Source organism: Schistocerca cancellata, chromosome 1 (genome assembly GCF_023864275.1).
Source record: "Schistocerca cancellata isolate TAMUIC-IGC-003103 chromosome 1, iqSchCanc2.1, whole genome shotgun sequence".
In the NCBI taxonomy this organism is placed as follows: Eukaryota; Metazoa; Arthropoda; class Insecta; order Orthoptera; family Acrididae; genus Schistocerca; species Schistocerca cancellata.
In genome coordinates, this window is record NC_064626.1 from 1,077,998,829 (window position 1) to 1,078,023,068 (window position 24,240).

The window sequence follows — 24,240 nt, forward strand, 5'->3', positions numbered from 1 at the left end:
TCCTTGACTTCTGGAAGGCGTTCAATACAATTCCGCACTATCGCCTGATAAACAAAGTAACAGCCTACGGAATACCAGAACAGCTGGGTGGCTGTACTGAAGAGTTTTTAGCAAACAGAACACAGCATGTTGTTCTCAATGGAGAGACGTCTACAGACGTTAAAGTAACCTCTGGCGTACCACAGGAGAGTGTTATGGGAGGAAGTAGGTTACAGTACGCTTGTTCGCCCACTGCTTGAATACTGCTCAGCAGTGTGGGATCCGTACCAGATAGGGTTGATACAAGACATAGAGAAGATCCAACGGAGAGCAGCGCGCTTCGTTACAGGATCATTTAGTAATCGCGAAAGCGTTACGGAGATGATAGATAAACTCCAGTGGAAGACTCTGCAGGAGAGACGCTCAGTAGCTCGGTACGGGCTTTTGTCAAAGTTTCGAGAACATACCTTCACCGAAGAGTCAAGCAATATATTGCTCCCTCCTACGTATATCTCGCGAAGAGACCATGAGGATAAAATCAGAGAGATTAGAGCCCACACAGAGGCATACCGACAATCCTTCTTTCCACGAACAATACGAGACTGGAATAGAAGGGAGAACCGATAGAGGTACTGAAGGTACCCTCCGCCACACACCGTCAGGTGGCTTGCGGAGTATGGATGTAGATGTAGATGTAGATGTAGACCATTGCTTTTCACAATATATATATAAATGACCTAGTAGATAGTGTCGGAAGTTCCATACAGCTTTTTGCGGATGATGCAGTAGTTTGCAGAGAAGTTGCAGCATTAGAAAATTGCAGCGAAATGCAGGAAGATCTGCAGTGGATAGGCACTTGGTGCAGGGAGTGGTAACTGACCCTTAACATAGACAAATGTAATGTATTGCGAATATATAGAAAGAAGGATCCTTTATTGTATGATTATATGATAGCAGAATAAACACTGGTAGCAGTTACTTCTGCAAAATATCTGGGAGTATGCATACGGAAGGATTTGAAGTGGAATGATCATATAAAATTAATTGTTGGTAAGGCGGGTGCCAGGTTGAGATTCATTGGAAGAGTCCCTAGAAAATGTATTCCATCAACAAAGGAGGTGGCTTACAAAACACTCGTTCGACCTATACTTGAGTATTGCTCATCAGTGTGGGATCCGTACCAGGTCAGGTTGTCAGAGGAGATAGAGAAGATCCAACGAAGAGCGGCGCGTTTCGTCACAGGGTTATTTAGTAACTGTGATGGCGTTACGGAGATGTTTAGCAAACTCAAGTGACAGACTCTGCAAGAGAGGCACTCTGCATCGCGGTGTAGCTCGAATATATTGCTTCCCCCTACTTATACCTCCTAAGGAGATCACGAATGTAAAATTAGAGAGATTCGAGCGCGCACAGAGGCTTTCTGGCACTAGTTCTTCCCACGAACCATACACGACTGGAACAGGAAAGGGAGGTAATGACAGTGGCACGTAAAGTGCCCTCCGCCACACACCGCTGGGTGGCTTGTGGAGTACAAATATAGATGTAGATGTAGAAGAATGGGCTACCATTCCCAAAGAAACCTTCCAGCACCTGATTGAATGTATGCCTGTGAGAGTGGAAGCTGTCATCAAGGCTAAGGGTGGGCCAACTCCATATTGAATTCCATCATTACCGATGGAGGGCGCTACGAACTTTTACGTCATTTTCAGCCAGGTGTCCGTATACTTTTGATCACATAGTGTAGTTGGGAGCTTGAGGAAGAGGCAAATGTTTTTGTTTTTCGCTGTGTATTCTAATATAAAACTGGTGAAGGATAGAAATGGACCCTGCAGGGACGTCAGGAATTGTGACAGTTGGAGACTAGAGGATGTACATGAAGATCGAAACTTTACACGGGAAAAACTCGATAGAGACCCACAGTGCGTTAAGTGAAGTTTGTGGTCAGTTTACAGTGGTCCATAGTATAGTTTCACGTTGGGCTAATCGTTTTCAGGATCACCAAGACCTGGAAAGCCGAAAAGTCAACAGATGAACGACGTGTGAAACATACTGCAGTTGCTCTTGAATAAGATCGCATTGTGACTTATGAGGAACTCTCTGAAGACACGAGGATTCCCCAACATCAGTACTCCTCGTTCTGACAAATGATTTGAATAAGAGAAACATTTCTGCAACATGGGTCCTATACTGTTTGACTGCTGAAGAGAAGCAGAAACACCTGGACATTGCAATATTGCTCGAACAACGATTCGGCTATGAAGTTCAAGGATTCTTGTGTCTAATTGTCACTGTTGGTGAAACATGGATTAGAGACTCTGAAGTAGAATTGAAATCACAGTCCAGTGAGTGGAGAGTTTCAGATTGTCTATGCTCAATTTGCTCAATCAAAGCTCAAGCAAATGATGGTTTTTGCTCGCTCGTATACCGGCAATGTTGTAGGCTAAAAACTACGCGAATACATACAGGAAATGTTGCCACATCCTTCCTACAGCCCAGACATCAGTCCACCAGACTTCGACTTGTTCTTGAAGTTGAAAATGATACACGTTGACGTCGTTATCCTTCTCTGGAAGAACTGTCTACCACTATTACCCATTACCCTAGACAATCGACAGATCAACGGAGTGGTGTCCGGGATTGAATAACAGAGTTTCCAAGACAATGGGATTCAGTCATAGAGAAGCGGGAAGATTATACTGAAGGACTGTAAAGTGATGTTGAAAAAATAAACATCTTAGTAAAAAAATATTTAGCATTATTTATTAAATGTCCCTAATATAATTACAGTATCTTTTGATGCTCATAACACCTCGTATAAGACGGAAAAATAGTTTTATCAGGAGGGCAATTTTTTCATCATGAGCATTCTTCTCAACAGGAAGAGGTAACAAGGAGCTAGAATTTTCTACTATAATTTCGAAATAACCATTGAGTGAGGTCTTACCCAACAAATGTGATGCTATTTATGTTGTCCTGAAGGAGATTTCATGAAGATAAATAAAGCATCTCAATTCTGTAGTTTAGCAATTCTGACAAGTTACGGATAATAATTTACAGTTTTAGACATGTGTTAGAAATAATAGGTGTGGCTACTGAGCTATAGTTTAGTTTGCTTCTGAGCCGCGATTTTTAGTTCGCTGCTTGAATCAACCAACAACCTTTTACAGACTTTTGTGCCATTCTAAACTCTAGAATGGGATTTACTGTCTATCTCGAACATTTTACTTCAAGTACTGTGCCTATAGCGGCACTACTGTTTGGGTTAGGAAATGTCAATTTTAGTTCAATGTTTCTGAGCGCTCAAGTTGCAGCCAGGAACAGGCCTGTTTACAGCGAGTTATGCTCACCAGCAGTTGCAAAGAAAAATAGAGGCCACAGGGGAGTAGAACCGCCGGAGAAAGTACACACAGTGATTTGCAGGGCACAAGTCACATGCAGAACGGGACTACTGGCCAGCCTAAGTGTTATGAGTACACGGCGCAGAGTTTAGCAAAACAGAGTCGCACAGCGGCATATAAATAGATGCCGGTTCACTGACAAAGCATTCAAGTGTGGCAGCTCTCCTGGACGGCGGGGCGTGTCACACCACTGGCTACACACAGCCGCAGATAGAGCGCCAGCGTTCTCGTCCATGGCAGGTCGCTGGTTCGACCCTCTGAGGCCAACGAAGGGTCCACAGACAGCCAGCGGTAGGCCAAGGCATGGCTCGCTACCACGGCAGACTTATTGGCTTCCAACACACGCCAGTGGCATCCTGAAGTGAGGGCCGCGGATTCGGACGTCGGATAGCAGGCGCTTGTATTCGCTCATGATCTGAACCACGACAGCAAAGAAGCGTGCAGTGGGCTGCCTGTGGCTCCCAGAGAGTGGTGCTGATGCGCCAGGGGCAGAGACCACTGAATTGGCTGCCAGCAACTGCTGACGTTGACGCAACTCTGCCCCATACAAGGCCGGCACACAGTGGGTCACTGCACGAGTCGCTGAGGCAGGCATTCCGCGCTAAGCTATTTTGCAGACAGCAAAGTGGTGTCCTCAGCATTGCGGGACCCGGTGATGCAGACTGAGGGGAATGTGGCACTGTAGTTGGAAACAATAAATCACTTGGGAAGTTTAGACGCGTCTTAATATGGTGCCTTCTACCTCTTCCCACTACATGGCAGTGAATACGACAACACACATAATTCACGCGTGTTACCAACTGTCATTTTAACAAGTAAAAGAATTGCAAGAATCCCTATGTCCCTGTAGACACTGGAGCAATATCCTCCATTATCAGCTTATTACAATTTTCTGGCTCCATTTGTCTTTGTTGGGTTGGTGCATAAGTTCGTAGTATTTGTGTTTTGCATGTTGTTACTCTGGTTGGGGGGCATCATTTATCGATTGTCATTTTTTATTTATAGTTTACTGTTGCCATTTGAGTTTACATATTGTCATTTTGTTAGCTGGAGACAGTGAGCGGACTATGGACGTTAGAAAACGGACTGCCAAGTGGAGAAATCAGAACATTTCCGTTATATTCTTCGCTCAAGTTCAGTAGAGGAATGACAGCAGCAGAGGTAATCAAAACATTAGCGCCGTATATGGGGATAATGTCACTGGACAAATTATAGCAAGAAAATGGTTTCCTAGTTTTAAGGAGGACTGTTTCGAAACTACTGACTCTCCATGTTCAGGACGACCTTCAGGGTTTGATGAAGGTCGTTTAAACACATTAGTCCACAATCATCCACGTCATTGTAATCGAGAACTGGCAAATGTGATGAACTGTCATCATTCCACCATCGTGCAGCATTTGCATGCAGTGAGGTAAGTTCAAAAATCGGTTATTTGAGTACCACATGCACTAAGCCCAAAATCACGAAATCAGCATCTCTGATTGCTTGTCATTAACTATCTCATGAACAACACTGACCATTCTTATCCTGTATCGTTACTGGTGACGAGTAGTGGTGTCTTTATCCTAACATAAGAAAAAGAAAAGAACGGCTGAGCGCAAACAAATCAGCAACTCCCGAAGCAAAGACATCCAAGCTTTCATAAAAGATGCATCTGGTAGAAAAACGATGGTGTGATGTACTATCAATTGCTTCCCCTTAGTATAGCCATCACTACTGACATTAATTGTCAATGACTGAGATGTCTTGCAGATGCAGTCAAAGATCAATAAGCAGGAAGACTGCATGAAGTGATGTTACTCCGTGAACACACATACCCGTATTCTGCTCGACTGATAAAAGACACTGTGGTATACAGGAGTTGGCTTGGGAAGTCATTCCATAACGCCTTATTCACCTGATCTTGCGCCCTCAGTTTTTCACTTTTCTTGCTCTCTATCGAACAAATTTCAAGCAACTTCCTCTCCAGATCAAAATGAGTTCTGAACATGGCTCGAAGAGTTCTTCACCCTTCTGTCACACAAGATTGTAGAGTATCACTGAACAATGTAAAAGTATGCTAGCAATCCCTTTTGCAGGTCAGGATAATAACTGAGATTTCTAAGTGCAAAGCAAGGAGAACTGAGAATTTTGGTTAAGTTATCTGCATGGTAGTGCCACCTCAGTTCGATCAAATGATTTCTCTGTCAGCAGCAAATTTTGTTCAAACCTCCAACTACAACTTCCAGGTTTGCACATCTCATATCGGCGCAAATCTCCAGTTAACACTCTGTCTGCACAGATATTTGCGCAGACAGATCATTACATGTGGATGGGTCTTTAGATATATATCTAAATTAACCACGAAGAGTTTATAGTGTGTCGCTCCTATGTATTCTCTACGAAATTACGTAGATCACAGGACGTCAAGATGTTACACAAAAAACCTCATTTCTTTTTTAATGCAATGTCACGAATTGTCAAAGAAATTATTTACAAACAGTAGTAATCATTCAAGGAGTAAACACTTGTATAGGTTTATCACTTATTCCGCTCGAAAGAAGACACAAAAATATTCTGTGTGCAACTTATCCTGTTGGCGACGACTCTCACTCACCCTCCCTCTCGCCCCCCTCTCCGCACAGTAGAGAGGAGCTCTTGGGACGTATGAATACTTGTAGCATATTGTATGTTCCGGCCTGCTTTGGTGTGGGTTATTGTCCTTTCCAAACTCTCCTCCAGGGTTGATTGACATGTTTATTGCAGTACGTATGCTGCTTGGCTCATTCCGGCATAAAGGACTTTGCTCTGCTGCTAGTGCCCTAATTCATCATCTGCCACCAGAATATGCACAGACATTACCTGTCCCAGGCAGATAGTCTGCCGCTTGCCATTCCAATCTCTTTGTATTGTATGATCCACTCTTTTCTAAACTCTGTACAGCCCAGTGTATGACAGTTCAAAGGTGAACATACTGCAACAGTCTGCAGCATTACAGGGGAACAGATGATCACAATGAGCCCATTGTGCACAAACAGACTGTGTTCCCTATGTTTTGAGACAGTGAGGGGCGTAGTTTGGTTGTGAGTCCCACACTAGCTTTATTTTGTGAGACATCACAACTGATATTAATCTTTGACCCTTCCAGCCATACATGTTTAAGCTGCTGTCCTGTAGCGCTGCTCTGTAGATACTCTGTAGTTAGGGATCTGTAGCTTGCGTGGCAGCCAACTGCTCATTATCAAGAAGAAATCGGATATGACATTTTCAGCTCCCTTAATGTGTCATGGAATGTAGTCGAATTAAGTCGAGTGATGCTGAGGGAATTAGATTAGGAAATGAGACACTTAAAGTAGTAAAGGAATTTTGCTATTTGGGAGGCAAAATAACTGATGATGGTCGAAGTAGAGAGGATATAAAATGTAGACTGGCAATGGCAAGGAAAGCGTTTCCCAAGAAGAGAAATTTGTTAACATCAAGTATAGATTTAAGTGTCAGGAAGTCGTTTCTGAAAGTATTTGTATGGAGTGTAGCTATGTATGGAAGCGAAACATGGACGGTAAATAGTTTGGACAAGAAGAGCATAGAAGCTTTCGTAATGTGGTGCTATAGAAGAATGCTGAAGATTAGATGGGTAGATCACATAACTAATGAGGAAGTATTGAATAGGATTGGGGAGAAGAGAAGTTTGTGGCAAAACTTGACCAGAAGAAGGGATCGGTTGGTAGGACATGTTCTGAGGCATCAAGGGATCACCAATTTAGTATTGGAGGGCAGCGTGGAGGGTAAAAATCGTAGGGGGAGACCAAGAGATGAATACACTAAGCAGATTCAGAAGGATGTAGGTTGCAGTAGGTGCTGGGAGATGAAGAAGCTTGCACAGGATAGAGTAGCATGGAGAGCTGCATCAAACCAGTCTCAGGACTGAAGACCACAACAACAACAACAATGTGTCATATATTTGTAGTAACTGGCCAATAAATTCTAACTGCTGGGATTGTCTGATGGAGTAGTTGTCCTTATCCTTCTTGAAAGTGAAGGTTATAGGCTTGTGGTCACTGTAAATTGTGAATGCCTTAACCTCCACATATGAGCTCAAATATTTTACTGCCTCTTGAATCGCCAGCAGCTCACTGTCATGCATACTCCACTTGACTTGTGACACTGTGAGCTTGCCTAAAAGCTGCCGGTGAATGTCTACATAATGGTGGAAGGCTGCATTCACTGCTTGATGGCTGGTTTCAACTACTGGGAGCATGTGTTGTGCTAATAGAACAACTTTTTTCAAAGTAGCCTCTACTTGGTAGATAATCCTCTGCATTTTTGGGGTCCATTGCAGTGACTGTTTGCCAGTCGCATTCTTACCTATTAGTGGTGCAGTCAAGGGCACCTGTATCTTGCCGTCCTTTGTAGATGTCTACAATAGAAGTTTAGGATCCATGGCCTTGAGGAGTTCTTTGCGCAATGCCAGAGACTTTGAAAAGACCAGAATGTCCACACCAGTACTTCGTCAATGAAATACTGCTACACCTGCGTAGTATTTTTCAGTGTGGATAGCACCTATAAGTACTTGAACAATTCAAATGGTATTATTACTGTGGTCTTGGGTATGTCATTTTCCGCTACCGGTATCTGATTTCACACTTTTTTGCAGTCAGCCACTCCGAAAGCAGGTGATCCTGCCAGCACATTGGTAAAGGCGTTGATATTTGGTACTAGATAGCAATCTGGGATAATATGGGCATTTAATGTGTGGTAATCACCACAGGGCCTTCATGTGCCACCTTTATTTCTGACAACACCCATGGGCTACAGATCTTCGTTTCATGCTCATTCACTATTTGTCATCAAACTCTGCTTTTGCCACCACAAAATGGCCTGGGCTAACCTTCTCAGCCACCATGAGACTGGTTTCCCCAATACGGTGCTAATACAATCCACCACGTTGCTTGATGCCCCTTACATGTGAGCTGTGGTACTACCACTACTCTTCTACACCACCCAACTGTGTGTGAAGCCTGTGGCATTTGTAGCAGTTCAGCATAGGAAACCTGTGACAACTTCTCTTTCCTTCATCCTGTGAGCAGTGCTGAGAGCGATCTCAGTCTTTTTATGGCTAACAAAGTCTGCTCCCAGTATGGGCTCTGCCATCTCCCCTAACACGAATCACCACATAAGGCTCATTCGAAACCATTGGTCTACCTCCACTTCATGACTTATGTATATCAATATTGGTAAACTATTTGCTGCTATGAGGTATATTCATGGAGCTACAACCACATCTCTGTCTTCATCAACTGACATCATGCTGATATCCCAGATAAAGTATATGAGGTAGTACCGATTTGGCTTAGCGTCTTTTATGTATAGCTTCTGTGATGGTGTTGGTGAGCTCGTTAAATTACTCATCCTGTCGGGTCCCTCGCCATGCTCACCACACCGTATCAGGCACCCTTGCTGGTTCTCACAGCCTGCTGGGTCTACTGCCAGCTGTTGATACTATTTGGGTATGTGCACAGTGTTGTACAATTCATAGCTCTCTCGCCAAAACATTGAGTGGTGTTGCACAGTGGTTAACTCACTGGACTCAGATTCAGGAGGATGACCGTTCAAACTCACATCCGGCCACCCTGATTCAGGCTTTCCGTGGTTTCCCTCAATCACTTAAGGCAATGGCTGGGATGGTTCCTTCGACAGGGTATGGGCGTCGTGCTTCTCCATCCTTCCCTAATCTGAGCTTATGCTCCATCTCCAATGACCTCGCTGTCAGCGGGGCATTAAACACCACTCACCACCTCCCCTCCTTGCGGAAACACCGGTGGTACTAACATAAGTAGTAGGACAAAGCCAATGCAGCACCACTCTCCATTGTTGCCAAATTTACTCAAGATGGCAGATCCAAGAAGGCTTCGAGAGATGTGACAACATCACAATGACGTCATGGTGGGAAGTTCAAATTTTGGTGGGAAAAGAAGTTAATTGGGCTACCTCCACTAACCTAACCCCCTCCCCTCCCCTCCAACTCCCACCCCCAGAAAATGGCGGGAAGTACAAATTTTGGCAGAAAAAGGTCATTTGGGCTACGTCCACTAACATGTCATCCGACCACCACCTCTTCCTTGGAATTGGTGGGAAAAGGACTCAGCCTGTGCTGGGCTGCTGGGTCGGATGGACAAAAATCTTTATTTTGCATGCAGTCTATATTTAAACAATCTGAGGCAGTAGCTCCATCCAGTTGTTCACTATGAAGTCTGGAGTCCAAATGAACTAGTACACAGTACTACCACCAGAGGGGCTGTTGTCCCATGGCGGTCTAGGGGAAAAATGGAGGGAAAAGGACTCAATCAGTTCTGGGCTGCTGGATGGGAAGGCTTGTGCTTTATTTATTTTGGAAAAATTTATTTAGTGATGGATTTCACGTAGTTCGTTTATTACACTGAACAAAACAATCCCTCTGACTTGCATGGGGACACAATATATAGCCTACAGACCTATAAACTACTCGTAAACCACCGAAATAATGCAGTACACAGATGTGCAGACACGAAAACAACTCGAAAATTGTTAAAATAATGCTTGTAAAACGCTTTGCAGACACGCTGAATAATTGGAAACTGTCGAAACAATGCAGTACACTGATGTACAGACATGGAAACATTCGTAAATTACTGAAATAATGCATGCCTACAGACCTGCTCGCAAAATAATTCAAAAGACACACAAAAAACTCGTAAATTGTCAAAATAAGGCATGTAAAACGCCCTGCAGACAGGCTCACTAATTATAAACTGTCCAAATAATGCAGTACACAGCATACACACATGCTAACAACTCGTAAACTACCAAAATAATGCAGTATAACACGCTGCCAACTTATCCACAATGCTTAAAGAACCGAAAATAATGCAGTGCATAAACACTCATTGAACGTAAAAACCGCTTTTGAAGTATCATCAACCAGGACATATCTGCAAACAGTCCCCAACAAAGGTTCCAACGTGCACACGCGCCAACGTCGCCAACGCCCCCGACGCGAGTCACCGCCAGAGAGACTAACGCAGAGGCTCTCAGGCCACTACCACCTACAGGCAGGAGGTGAAAGTCACATCTATTTTCGGGTATACAGTTAGAATTCTTCGAGTCTTATACTGACGCCACATGTCTATGTAAATAAGAGCCATGTCACCTAACCACCATTGCTGAGGTGTACCTGCCAGTCCAGAGCAGAGAGAGATGTTTGCATAGTGGTTCACCCTCACAGACACAGCTAAAAAGGTTCTCGATGTTATACTGACGTCACAGGTCGAGCTATAGAAATCTGTTCCAATGCTTCCCAGAAAAGAACAGGGTGCATTGTTACTAGGTGTCCTAATGGGACATGCGATCTGCATGTAGCTGTGCATGCGTATACCTGCCCAGTGTGGCTGAGACATCACCACGAAATGTTCACGTAGCGACTCACCATCGCAGGTGCATCTAAAAGGTTCTCAATGTTATACTGATGTTACATTGCTATGTAAATAAGGGCCAAGTCTACCTCTCAGAAATCGTAAACTGCCATAGAAACAGTTAACGGTAGCTTTTGTAGGAATTTTCATGATGTCTCAGCTTGTCCGCATGGAAATTCTTGTCCTAACAGAACCTGTTTACCAAAATGGCCCATTATAACGCCGAACGCATTTCTCCTGATGTTCCTAATGTGGCACCTCGTCCATCACGTGTTACCCCTTCCTGGGCATCGTTAAGTCCTGCATTGAACAAAGAACTCTGAAATGCAAAGGTTCTCACTGCTATGTAGATGCTCCTATGTCCCAACACAAAGGATGTCTTGTGACTGAATGGAGCATTCTTGTCGGCTCTTACTGAATTTGCCCGCCAAATTACTGATGCTGCCTGTGTGGAAGCATTGTCCACCTTTTTCTTTCTGCAGATGAGACTTTCAGAGGCAAAACTATTTTGTACAGAACGCCATATTGCACTGACAGTTAAACTCTGCAAAAGTGGCCTACAAATCGTCAAATAAGGAAAGACACTGGCTCAATTACACTGCTCTGTCACTGAGGACGGAAGCTTGAATATTAGAGCGTGGCAACGATCTCCAACGTGGAAATATATCACAGCATCAGGCATGTGTGTGTGTTCTGACATTTGCAAAGGAAATTACTATGTTCCATCGTAAGGAAGATATGGATTTAATGTGGAATACTGAGATAGGAAAAGTAAAAATATTCAAGATATAAGAATGGTACAGATATTCTATTTCCAGAACCACAGGCGTCAGCAGGGTGTATTTCCGATACTTTGTTCATTGTCGAATGTCGTCCAATAGAGACTGCGTTCATAATAGTTAATTGTAAGTACAGTGATAAAATATATATGTGGCCAGTTTTCTAGGACGATTCTGACTACACATGCTTGGCGGGAATAATTCACGTTTCAGACTAACGGTGGGAGCTGTCTGAATGGAGAGGCCTGTGGGGATGCAGGAATGGAGTTGACTTAACTATTTTCTCCTCTAGACAGCCGAATAGAAGACTAATATCTAGTATGTGTTGGATAGCTTTCATAGTAAATGGAAAATTTGACAAGATTCAATATGGGCGTGTGTTTGCGCTGGACCATTATTCCCTTCCATATAAATTGTCCAGTTGACTGCTTCTGCAAATTTCGTGCCTTTATTTAGTTGAGGGAACAGTGATTGTGTGTGTGCAACTAGCAGGTGAAAGAAACATGGAAGACACGTTTGCTGGTTCTCTAGACATGAGAAACATCGTAGCTGACTTTGTAAAATATAAGAATGAATTGGAATCTGTTACATCACTGACATCGGTATTCGCAAGTGGAAGTATCAATCTCCTCTATTTTTTTCGAGGTCTCACATAAAGGTCTTCACAGATGGGATAAGGTTCTAGTTATTCATTGTTTTACAGGATGCTCTACCTTGGTAAAGTTTCAGGGTTCTAGAGAGATAATTTCCATTCTGTATCTTCGGAATTATACTGTGCGAGCGATAATGCTATGCAAGCGATATTGCTGTGAGCTTGATATCGAGAAGTACCGCATAAATGGTACGATATTCTGGCAAACCATATTAAATTACATATATTTGAGCAATCCCAGAGTATGGAGATCGGTGGAGGAAGCAAGCAACCAAGCAGGTTGGGGCCAGAAACAGTAACAGCTTTGTGCGATGGAAAGCGAGCATGTCTTTGTACAGCAGTTCAGAGAGTGACTTCGGTCTGCTGGGGGCGCTTTGGTCATGCATCAGGAGCAGATGTCTTGTAACCATTGGCTGCGGTGGATGACTGTCCAATCTTGTGGGAAAATACCTAGCGCTGCGAGGAGTATACTTATGGTGCTGTCGGTCTTTGCGGTATATGTACGAGTGTCTGGTGGTCGATAGCTATATGCATGATGCAAATGGGGCGATTTTGTATTGTGCAGAATACAAGTTGTATGTTTACTACATCGACTCGGTACGCAGTGATACATTACCACATTGGAGAACGATGTCATGCTCTAATATTCAAGCTTCCGTCCTCAGTGGCAGAGCAGTGTAATTGAGCCAGTGTCTTTCCTTATTTGACGATTTGTAGGCCACTTTTGCAGAGTTTAACTCTCAGTGCAATATGGCGTTCTGTACAAAATAGTTTTGCCTCTGAAAGTCTCATCTGCAGAATGAAAAAGGTGGTCAATGCTTCCACACAGGCAGCATCAGTAATTTGGCGGGTAAATTGAATAAGAGCCGACAAGAATGCTCCATTCAGGCGCAAGACATCCTTTGTACTGGGACATAGGAGCATCTACATAGCAGTGAGAACTTTGCGTTTCAGAGTTCTTTGTTCAATGCAGGACTTAACGATTCCCAGGAAGGGGTAACACGTGATGGACGAGGTGCCACGTTAAGAACATCAGGAGAAATGCGTTCGGCGTTATTGTGGGTCATTTTGGTAAACAGGTTCTGTTAGGACAAGAATTTCCATGTGGACAAGCTGAGACATCATAAAAAGCTCCTACAAAAGGTACAGTCAACTATTTCTATGGCATTTTACGATTTCTGAGAGGTAGACGTGGCTCTTATTTACATAACCATGTGACGACAGTATAACATTGAGAACCTTTCAGATGCATCTGCGATGGTGTGTCGCTACGTGAACATTTCGTGGTGATGTCTCAGCCACACTGGGCAGGTATACGCATGCACAGCTACATGCAGATCGCATGTCCCATTAGGACACCTAGTAACAATGCACCCTGTTCTTTTCTGGGAAGCATTGGAACAGATTTCTATAGCTCGACCTGTGACGTCAGTATAACATTGAGAAACGGTTTAGCTGTGTCTACGAGGGTGAGCCGTGATGCAAACATCTCTCTCCGCTCTGGACCGGCAGGTACACTTCAGCCATGGTGGTTAGGTGACTTGTTTCTTATTTATTATTTACATAGGTATGTGGCGTCAGTATAAGACTCGGAGAATCTAACTGTATACCCGAAAACAGACACGACGTTCACCTCCTGGCTGTAGGCGGCGACGGTCTGAGAGCAATGGCTTGCGCCTCTGCGATAGTCTCTATGATGGTGGCTCGCGTCGGCGACATCGTGGCGTGTGCGCGTTGGAACCTTTGTTGGGGTCTGTTCATTGATACATCATGGTTGACGATAGTTCGAAAGCGGTTTTTACGTGCAATGAGTGTTTGTACACTGCAATTAAGCGTTGTGAGCATGTTGGCAGAGCGTTGTACACCGTTATTTCGGTAATTTACTTGTGTTTGCAGGTCTGTATGCTGTGTACTGCATTATTTTGACAGTTTAGAATTAGTGAGCGTTTCTGCAGAGCATTATTTTGACAATTTATATGTTGTTTGCATGTGTGTTGCTTTATTTTGCGAACAGGTCTGTATGCTGTGCTATGCGTTATTTCTATAATTTACGAGTTGTTTTCGTGCCTGCACATCAGTGTACTGCATTATTTCGGTGGTTTATGAGTAGTTTGCAGATCTGTAGGCTTTGTGACACCAAGTGCATCAGACCGAGTGTAATAAATAAATAAACTACTTGAAATCCGTTGCTAAATAAATGGTTCCAAAATAAGTAAAGTACAGTCCTTCCTATCCACCAGTCCCGAATTGGCTGAGTTTTTTTCCCGCCATTTTCCCCCCAGACCACCATGGGATGACAGCGCCCTCTGGTGGCAGTACTGTGTATTAGGTCAATTGCACTGCAGATTTCGTGGTGAACACACTGTATGGAGCTACTGCCTGCAAAGACTGCATGCAAAGTAAAGACTTACGTCCATTCTTCCAAGCAGCCCAGCACAGGCTTAGTCCTTTTCCCATCAGTTCCAATGAATAGGTGGTGGTCGGGTGACTTAGGTTAGTGGAGGTAACCCAAGTGATCTATTTTCCCGCCATTTTCATAGATTAGTGAAGTGACCCATTTTCTGCCAAAATTTGAACTTCCTGCTATTTTATGGGGGAGGGGAGGGGGTTAGGTTAGTGAAGGTAGCCCAATTGACCTACTTTCCCGCCAAAATTTGAACTTCCCGCCATGACGTCATTGTGATGTTGCCGCATTTCCCACCGCCATCTTGGCTTCGCCATCTCGAATAAATTTGGCAACAGTGGAGAGTGGGGCCACATTGGCTTTGTCCTACTAATAATATATTGGCTCATTTTGTTTCGGTCCATCATTGTCTCTCGTGTCTGCCTGAGCATAGTTTTCTTGTTTATTAATAGTTTTGGCATCAGCTTTTGCAACTGTCTGTCCATTCATTAAGGCAAGCTATCTGCTTATCAACGTCAGATTGTTGCTCTTTTTGTGTAGCTGCAGTCTCTTGTGTCAGGAATTTCCCAGCAACCATTGTTACACTTGTTGTCTGAGTACTATCCAATCTTGCATTAACTTTCCCCATTACTGCGATGGCCATAGACACTGTCTTTTTCGCTCATTACCACTGTGACTTTACCGCCCCCATGATTGCGCCATCCAGATGTGCCGCAGCTTCGCAACTGGCAATTCTGCCTCTCCTGTGATGCCTCGTAAGTGCTCCCAATATTCTCCTATTTGTTCGTTCTGCGTCACATACTGAATTCATTTCTCTAGTGGTTTGCATATTCTTCTGATTAAATGCTTATTTAGACTCGTATATTGATGACGTTGTGGCAGTTTTAGTATTAAGGTAATTATACACATGAAAGTTTTTCGCTCCCAGAGAGCTAATGCTTGTAATACATGTTAATTCTATACATTTTTAAGAGCGCCGATTGTCAGCTCACCAGCAGTGTCTGAGAGTGGGGCATACTCTTAGACAGTCGCTTCTGCGAGTTTAGACATCTCGTGTAAAGGGTGACACAGAAAAACGAGAACATTTCCACTGTAGGAGGACACAAGATGACTTGGACAGGATTTGTGATTGGTGTAAAGAATGGCAGCTAACTCTAAATATAGATAAATGTAAACTAATGCAGATGAATAAGAGAAAAAGGGCCGGCCAGAGTGGCCGCGCGGTTAAAGGCGCTACAGTCTGGAACCGCACGACCGCTACGGTCGCAGGTTCGAATCCTGCCTCGGGCATGGATGTTTGTGTTGTCCTTAGGTTAGTTAGGTTTAAGTAGTTCTAAGTTCTAGGGGACTGATGACCACGGCAGTTGAGTCCCATAGTGCTCAGAGCCATTTGAACCATTTAAGAGAAAGAATCCCGTAATGTTTGAATACTCCATTAGTAGTGTAGCGCTTGACACAGTCACGTCGATTAAATATTTGGGAGTAACATTGCAGAGCGATATGAAGTGGGACAAGCATGTAATGGCAGTTGTGGGGAAGGCGGATAGTCGTCTTCGGTTCATTGGTAGAATTTTGGGAAGATGTGGCTCATCTGTAAAGGAGACCGCTTATAAAACACTAATAATCCTTTAGATGGCGTCCTCCTGTACGAATACAATTGTGAAATCTGCTGTTGAGATTCCTCATTGACCGCTGCAACTGATCAGCTGGGATACTGTGAATTGCTACCCGAATTGTCTGTTTTAGCTCATCCACGGTTCTTGGTCGAGTCGTGTAAACTTCTTGAGTTAGCCCCACAAGAAAAAAACACAAACGGATAAATCTAGCGATCTAGGGGGCCAGCGAATGTTGCCGAATCGTGAGCTCACACGGTTGCCAAACAATTCTCGCACATATGTTATTGATTGCCGTGCAGTGTGTGATGTCGCTCCACCCTGTTGAAACCAGACTTCTTGAACGTTTGGAAAGTTGTTCAATGCAGGTGTAAGGGAAGTTCGTAACATCTCAACGTAACGATCGGCATTGACAGTTATTGTGTTTTCCTGTTAATTTGCGAAAAAATCGGTCCGATAATCCCATGTGTTGAAACACCACACCATACTGTCACTTTACTAGCGTGTAAAGGGCGCTCATGAACGTCATTAATATTTGTGTTTGCCCAGTAACGGTAGTTCTGTTTATTCGCATAACCTGTGAGATGAAAATGTGCCTCATCTGACATCCAGAAAGTGTTTAGAAGTTCATCGTCATTGTTGACAGAATCGTTATTTGTTGACAGAATCCTAATCGTAACCGGTAATCGTTGTCCTTCAACTGTTGCACCATCTGTAGTTTGTACGGATGAAATTTTATATCAAGGTGAAGAATTCTGCTAACATTCTCCCAGGACATTCCAACCGCTACTGCTTGCTTACGAATTGAACGCCATGGGCTCCGTAAGACAGTCTCATGTACAACTTCAATGTTCGCTGGAGAACGCACACTTCTTGGTGGTCCTATTGGTTTCTTCCAGAACCAGTCTCTTCAAAGCTATTAATCCAACATTTTATCGCGTGTTTCGACGGAATGGCATCATGACGTCCTAAATTACAAAAACGTCGAAACTCCCTCTGTACTATCATTGTTTTTATAAAACATTTTTATGGTTAACGCACGCAGTTGTCTGTTCCATTTATCCACGATCACTGAAATGGCGGACTGTTTACTCGCTAACTGTCACGAACCCGCAATGCTGCAACTTGCCCATGGCTGCCACTACTCATTTCAAATAATCTCATTATTCTGTGTCACCCTGTATACGGCAACCTCCATCTCTCGAGAGCTGCTCGCTGTTGCTCTCAGACACAAAGAAGTATACCGGCATTGTCGGAAAAGCTGAGAGTACTCAGAGAGCGATGAGCGGCCGTATTGCGTCCCAGCTTTGCGCCGTATTTCACAGTTTGTACTCTATCACAGCTTGGTAATATTTCTCGTGCTCATGCACATGTTACATAAAAGTACCTGCTAAAATGCGTGTTTGAGCCATAATATGTGGCTGTGGTATGTTTCTGAGAGACAAAATCACCCGATTTACCTTCTAATCGAATCTTAGCCTATTTCGAAAGTTCAGACTTAAACAATGCTACGCAGCAAATGATATACAAAAAATATTATAGACGTAGTATATAGAATTAACAAAAGTCCCTGAAGAGACTCGATCCCACGTTGAAATGAGAATATGAATGCCCAAACAGAGCTCTACCCACTGCACCACACCAACACTGTGAAAATTCCGACGTGCATAACTAATGCTCTGATTCGCGTATCACCTCTAGCTGTCATACAGGAATTTCCACAACAAACTTTGACTGAACGTGTGCCCCGATTGACAGTCTACATGATATATTCCGTGGTAGGGAATTATTTAACACTGGACAGAAGTAAATATCAGTTTGCCTGATTGGTTTTTGCTGCCATACCAGTGCAAACTGGGGAATCGAGTGCAGTGATAGATGATCGAAAACATTCTGATATCGGTCGTGACAGAGGCGGCAGTCCGCGTCTCGTGGTCTAGTCGCGCCGGCACGGTAGCTCAGCATGTTCGATCACAGAGCTGGTTGGCCTCTGTAACAAAAAACTGAGTGGAAGGATCAACATAAGAACTTGACCAGATGTCATGTGACATCCGCAACGAACAAACAAAACGATCAACAACGAACAAAATGCAAAAAAAAAGAAAAGGAAAGAAAGTGGATGGGGTTGCTCCCTCTGGATCATGGGGTCACAGGTTCAATGCCCGGGTGGGTTGTGAATTTGCTTTCCCCAGGGACTGTGTGTTTGTGTTGTATTTATCATCATAGTTTTTTACTGCGACAAGATTGAACTGTGAAAAAAAAAATTCGACTGTGTAACAATTGGGACTGTGTACGGACGCTGATGACCATGCAGTTGAGCGCCCCACAAACCAAACAACATCATCATCATCACAGAGGCGCCTTCACGTGCTTGTTCGCTGAGGGAGTGATCATTCTGGTATTCTGCACTGGACCATTGTGCTGACGACATAGTGCGATTCGCAGATTATGGGCTGATTTAGATCTCACGCTGACCCACATCTTCGTGTCCATCGAGGCAGCAAGAGATCGGTGAGCATATTGTGCAGCACCGGCTCATTAGGTGGGAGATTACTGTTTTATAAGGTTACAATAACGCCAGAGTGCCATAAGATCCCAGTGATGAAGATGGAATTTTTTCCATTTTAGTCTGGACAACCAATCACTGCATAGTAAATTTCAGATTCGTGCGGTTTATTCACATAACTTCGGGAAAGTTCAGCTTGAACCCATTGTCCTTCCTCGGACATCATAACTGTGATAATTGTCTATCATATTAGATTCGTATTGTCAACTTTTGGTTTTCTTGTGTACAAGGACAAACATTTGTAATTATTAGTGGTTTTAAAATAAAGTTATTAATTGATTTTATACCAATTCTTCACCTTAGGAATTCACATTAGGGCCAAATTTCAGACAGATTGTTTCCATAGTGTAATGTGTATCAACATTGGGTCTTAAGTGGTGTGAGAGTCTAGATAGTCCCTGACTTTGGTAACGATTACGAAATGCACATACACGGGGTATTGCATAAAACTGGCGGACACTGCTCAAGATACAGCCTTTGGGAGATGCTGTGCGCAATCAGGAGTGAATATAACAAATTTTATGCAGTTACATTAGTTCTCTTTTTTTTAAAATTGTTTATTCCCACTCGGATGGTAGAATTTTATTGTACGTTTCCATGTTTCCAAAGCTATTTTGCAAAAAAACAATGGCAATTTTTGTTAAGTATGTACTAGTTATAGACTGCTGGCCCCAATTATTACTTTAACTTGTACATTTATTTGTGCTCATATTTTCGTCCGGTGGTTCCAATCCCACGTCTGTTTGTTGTTTCTGCTGTGTCAACAACAGCATTGGAGCTTCGGAACTTTTCTTTTCTTATACCTGGTTAATATGAATTGTGATTAGGAATTTATAGATGTGTTAATCTTTGACAAATCATTATTCTTCATTCGCAAAGATTGAAGTTCTGCGTAAATTGGTATTGTGTTTCATATGATCTTGCGAAGTAAGGCTCATGTAGAGAAAGATTTTGCCGAAGTTTACAGGATAGAGACAATGGACCACAATCAGGCTGAAAGTTTCAGAAACAAGGGAGAGGGACAGAAGATCATTCCAGCAGAACAGGTAAATTCGAATGAGAGGGACGACCATACGATATATTGGCATCAAATCCAGTTTGAGGCAGATGTGCACCACTGTACTGACAGCACGAATGTAGAAGACCACTTTTGGTGGTCATTCACGTTAAACACCCTATTCCAGCCTTTTTTTTGCTGTCGACGAAAAATGATTGTTTCCCTCGTTCCTGATACTTCCATGTCAACTTTTTCTCATATTCCCTTCGCTGTCACATACTCCTGCACCAAGCAGAAGAAATGCAAGTATTCCCTCATTTCCCCTCAGTGTCCCCAATTTTGGTGTATTTTTCCTTAATTTAGACGTATTTTATGTCAATTTTCGTAATTTTACCAATTTTATCTCACTTCTGCCCATGCTATGATCACATTGCTTCACCCCTGCCACTGGTGGATCCACCTTTGGACATAGAACACATCTCTGGACGTAATGCTCAGTGGATCCACCTTTGAAACCTACCCCGGACGAAATGTACTGAGGATTTACCTCTGAACATTTTGCTGGGTATAATACGTGATAGATCCACCTTCAAGCCTTATCCTGGAGGGTCGTATTGTGGGTATGTGTCCAAACATTGCTCCGGATATAACGTGTGGGATATCCACAGTCGAATACTAACTCGGGTTCACTCTGGGTCATGGGAGCAATCCGTGACACATACACAGACAGAGACATACAGAAAACCGAGCAAATGTATTGCAAGTGTAGAATGTGTGGTTGGAAATGACTGTATGCATTCGAGATCAGTACAATACTATAGCATCGAACCAGAAATAGATTTAATATGTGCTAGGTGTTGACAACTGTACCAATTCACAAGCTATTTTAGAATACGTGGCGAAAAGTGATGTCATGATCGCTTGGGCAAAAGTGACATAAAACCGGTAAAATTTACGGAAAATACGTATAAATTAAGGGAAAATGTGCCAAAATACAGGGAAACTGAGGGGCAATGAGGGAATACTTGCATCTCTTCTGTTTGGTGCAGGAAAATTCTTGTATATGGGGACAAGTACGTGATAGCAAGAGGAATATGACATCGAAGCTACGGGAACCAGGCAAACAGTCATTTTTCGTGGACAGTCATAAGACAGTTGTAATAGAATGTTTAACGTGAAAGACCACCAAACGTAGAGTAATAAATTTATATGTGTCGGAACACAAGCCCAAGTGTGACCCCAAAGTTATCGGCAACCACTTTATAGATTTCTATTAAGCGTTCTTAGCTAAAGAGTGTTGTATTACCAGCTGGAGGACTGAACTACAGAATAGATCGTGTGTTTGACCCTGTGTAGAACTGTTTAGGTGTTTTAAACCCTAACAAACAGTATTTGCAATGTGCTTCTCTGTACTCTCCACCAATTACAACCATGCAGTGTCAGCTAATAAATACCTTACAGAACAATTGCTGTATGGTTTTTTAAAAACATACTACTGTATGTCTATTGAGGTAATAGTGATACATGCAAGTTGACTCCTGCCTTTGATGGATTCCTTGAAAAGAGAACCATCTGTCTCTAAACTGACGTGGATGTATGTTAAAAGGTGAGAGAGAGTGGATGGAGTAATCGGTTGAGAGGGGTCGTAATAAGGTATGATTTAATGACAGACTGATGATGCATTCTAAAGAGAGGCAGATGTTGCTGCAGGTCATTTATCGCGCATTTAACCTTTTTTTTGGTTCTCTTCTGGTGCATCAGTTGTGTGGTACAACCTGCAATCGAATTGTATACAATTGTATGTTCTGTGTGTGCTATTTACCTGCAATCGTTAACAGCAAATGTCTTCATACCATAGTCAGCAGAGGGCTTCTAACACATGTGTGATGAATCATGACCATCTACGGAAAACCTGCTTGAACACCCTTCTCTGGATGAATTAAGATGTATGTGAAATACTCCATTTCTTTGCCAAAAATTGGACATAGATGGAGTCTTCAGTTTCTTAAGTGCAGAATTCTAAGTTAGTGACAGGTGCTTGTGAAGTACTGTAAAACCTATGTAAACATTTGCTTGACTGTTGTCCTGTTTACAGAGTTATGCAGCATGGTGTATAATTTCACATGTCAATCACCGCTGTTACGCATTTGTCTGTTGCCTTTGTAAGAGGGATACTCCGTTGCTGGCCTTCCACATATGGAAAGTTGGGCAACTGTTAAACTATGCATTATGATCAAAGTGCTTCAAATGTGTAGATAATCTAACTGCATCGGTATAGCATGCTGTCTTGAATGCTTTGGTGTATATGTTCAAGAATTAACCATGAATGGACAAACTGCATTGTTATGCATCTACATTTGCAATATAGTATATGGTATATGCAGAGTATTGGAGGGATGTTTTAGCAATGATACAGAAATTTGGAAGCATGCAGCCATGTCAATGGTCGTAGTTGAAATCACAGAAAAACTGGTAAAATTGATAAAATTGATCACACTGTCAACTGTGGTGCTTATTGCAGTACATAGTCCCATATCAATAGTGTCTTTTTCACCCCATCTGTCCACTGGTACACTCTTGATTACCACATAATGATTGACTGATACCACTTTTTTGAGATGGCGAGAGCTTTGGTGGGACCAAAACCTTCGGGGGATGGCCAGCACCAAAAGAGTGATAATTTACATGACTGCAGTATAAGGAATCACTGCTCTTGGTCATTGAACACCTAGATATGTGCTACTCCATCATTGTGAAAGCCTTTGGGCAGCTGTTAGGAAACGCTCTGCAATGCTGCATACTCTTCCAGTTTCCATATGTTGTGATGTCTTCCACATTTTTGTCAATAAGAATCACTACCTCTCTAGTACCTCACGCCGACGAAATCGAACATGCTCCAGAACAAATGGACGTGGTCAGCCCATAGAGGGCTCTGCATCCATGGCGGCTATTCCACGCAGCAGCCTCCGCGCAGCGAGGGCGCCACCACTACGCCACGCGCAGACATCGGCCAATAGCCGCTCCCTACGGTTTTGTATATAGGGACCCGCTCTGCCCTAGTCCAGTCAGTCGTGCCGGCCGCCGGCCACTGTGTGGGGAGACGCTGACTAGAGCGGAGCGCTTGCTACTGGTGTTGCTGCCGTCGCTGTGGCTCAGATGCCGCCCAGAAGAGATGGGAGGTCGAGCCGCCGCCTTGTTGCCGCCGTAATGGAGCGTGTCCTTAGTGATGCGTTCGGTTTCGGTGGCGGCAAACCACGTCGAGATGTGCAGTGCTTCCGCTGCCAGCAGATTGGCCACGTGGCCAAATACTGCCGGCGCGACCAAGCCGTGTGCATGAAGTGCGCAGAGCAGCACGACACCCGCGACTGCACCAAGCCGCGCGACGTGGCGCCGAAATGCGCTAACTGCGGAGGAAAGCACGTCGCGAGCTTCCGTGGCTGCAGTTACATTGCTAACTGGGGTCGCGGAGGCAAGAAGAAGAGGAAGAGACGAAGAAAACGTTCCGACCGCGGGCCACCGCCCGTGGCAGGAACGGAGCAGCAGCACCAGGGGGCCCCTCCGCCCCCCGAAAGACGCCGCCACGATGACGCTGTGCCGCACAACAAGCTTCGTGCGGCCACAGAAGACGCCATAGCGGACCTCAAAGCCGCATTCGTGGCAGAGAGGACCGCCCTACGTGATGAGCTGGCCGCAGCTCATCGAGAGATCCAGCGGCTGCGGGCTGAAGTGGCTTCTGCCACCAAAGCCTTGCGGCCCCCCGCACCTGCTCCCCCCCTTTCGGGTCGGGAGCCCACAGAAGCAACGAACTCAACTGATTCGGAGGCAGATCACGCTCAACCGCCACCCAAGAAGAAACCGGCGGTGCGGGTCTCCAAAGACTTAGACGAGCTGCTCGCACTGGCCGCCTCCCACAAGGTTGAGGCAGCCACCAAGAAAAAGGCAGCTCAGGTCTCCGAAGAACCTCAAACGAAGAACGTTCAGACGAAGGCTGCTCCACGGCAGCCAACAACCTTCCAGAGCACACCGCAAGTCGCCGGGAGCGCACTTCATGACCTTTTCATGGGCCAAGGGTCAAGTGCGTTCTCCGAGCCTTAACGTCATCGGCGCGTTGGGGCACAGGAAGTCAAGACGATGCCGAATTCCATCATCCTATTCCCTAATCAACCAACATCCCAAATTCCTCAAACGAGTTAAATACCCCCATCCATAACCCCAAACATCAGACACGAGGGAAGAGACACCAAGTCCCGGGCCTCGGAACATCAGGGGTCTACGACCCATCAGACACTCCAGTCAGTCAGTCAGTCCAGTCAGTCTGGTACTCGCTCTGGACTGAGTTTCTATCTCGGCGGTACTGCGTTCTTGTCGTTGCTCATTGTTGACTTTTGCCTGGCTCTGGTTCCGAGTGGATTTATTGTTGGTGTT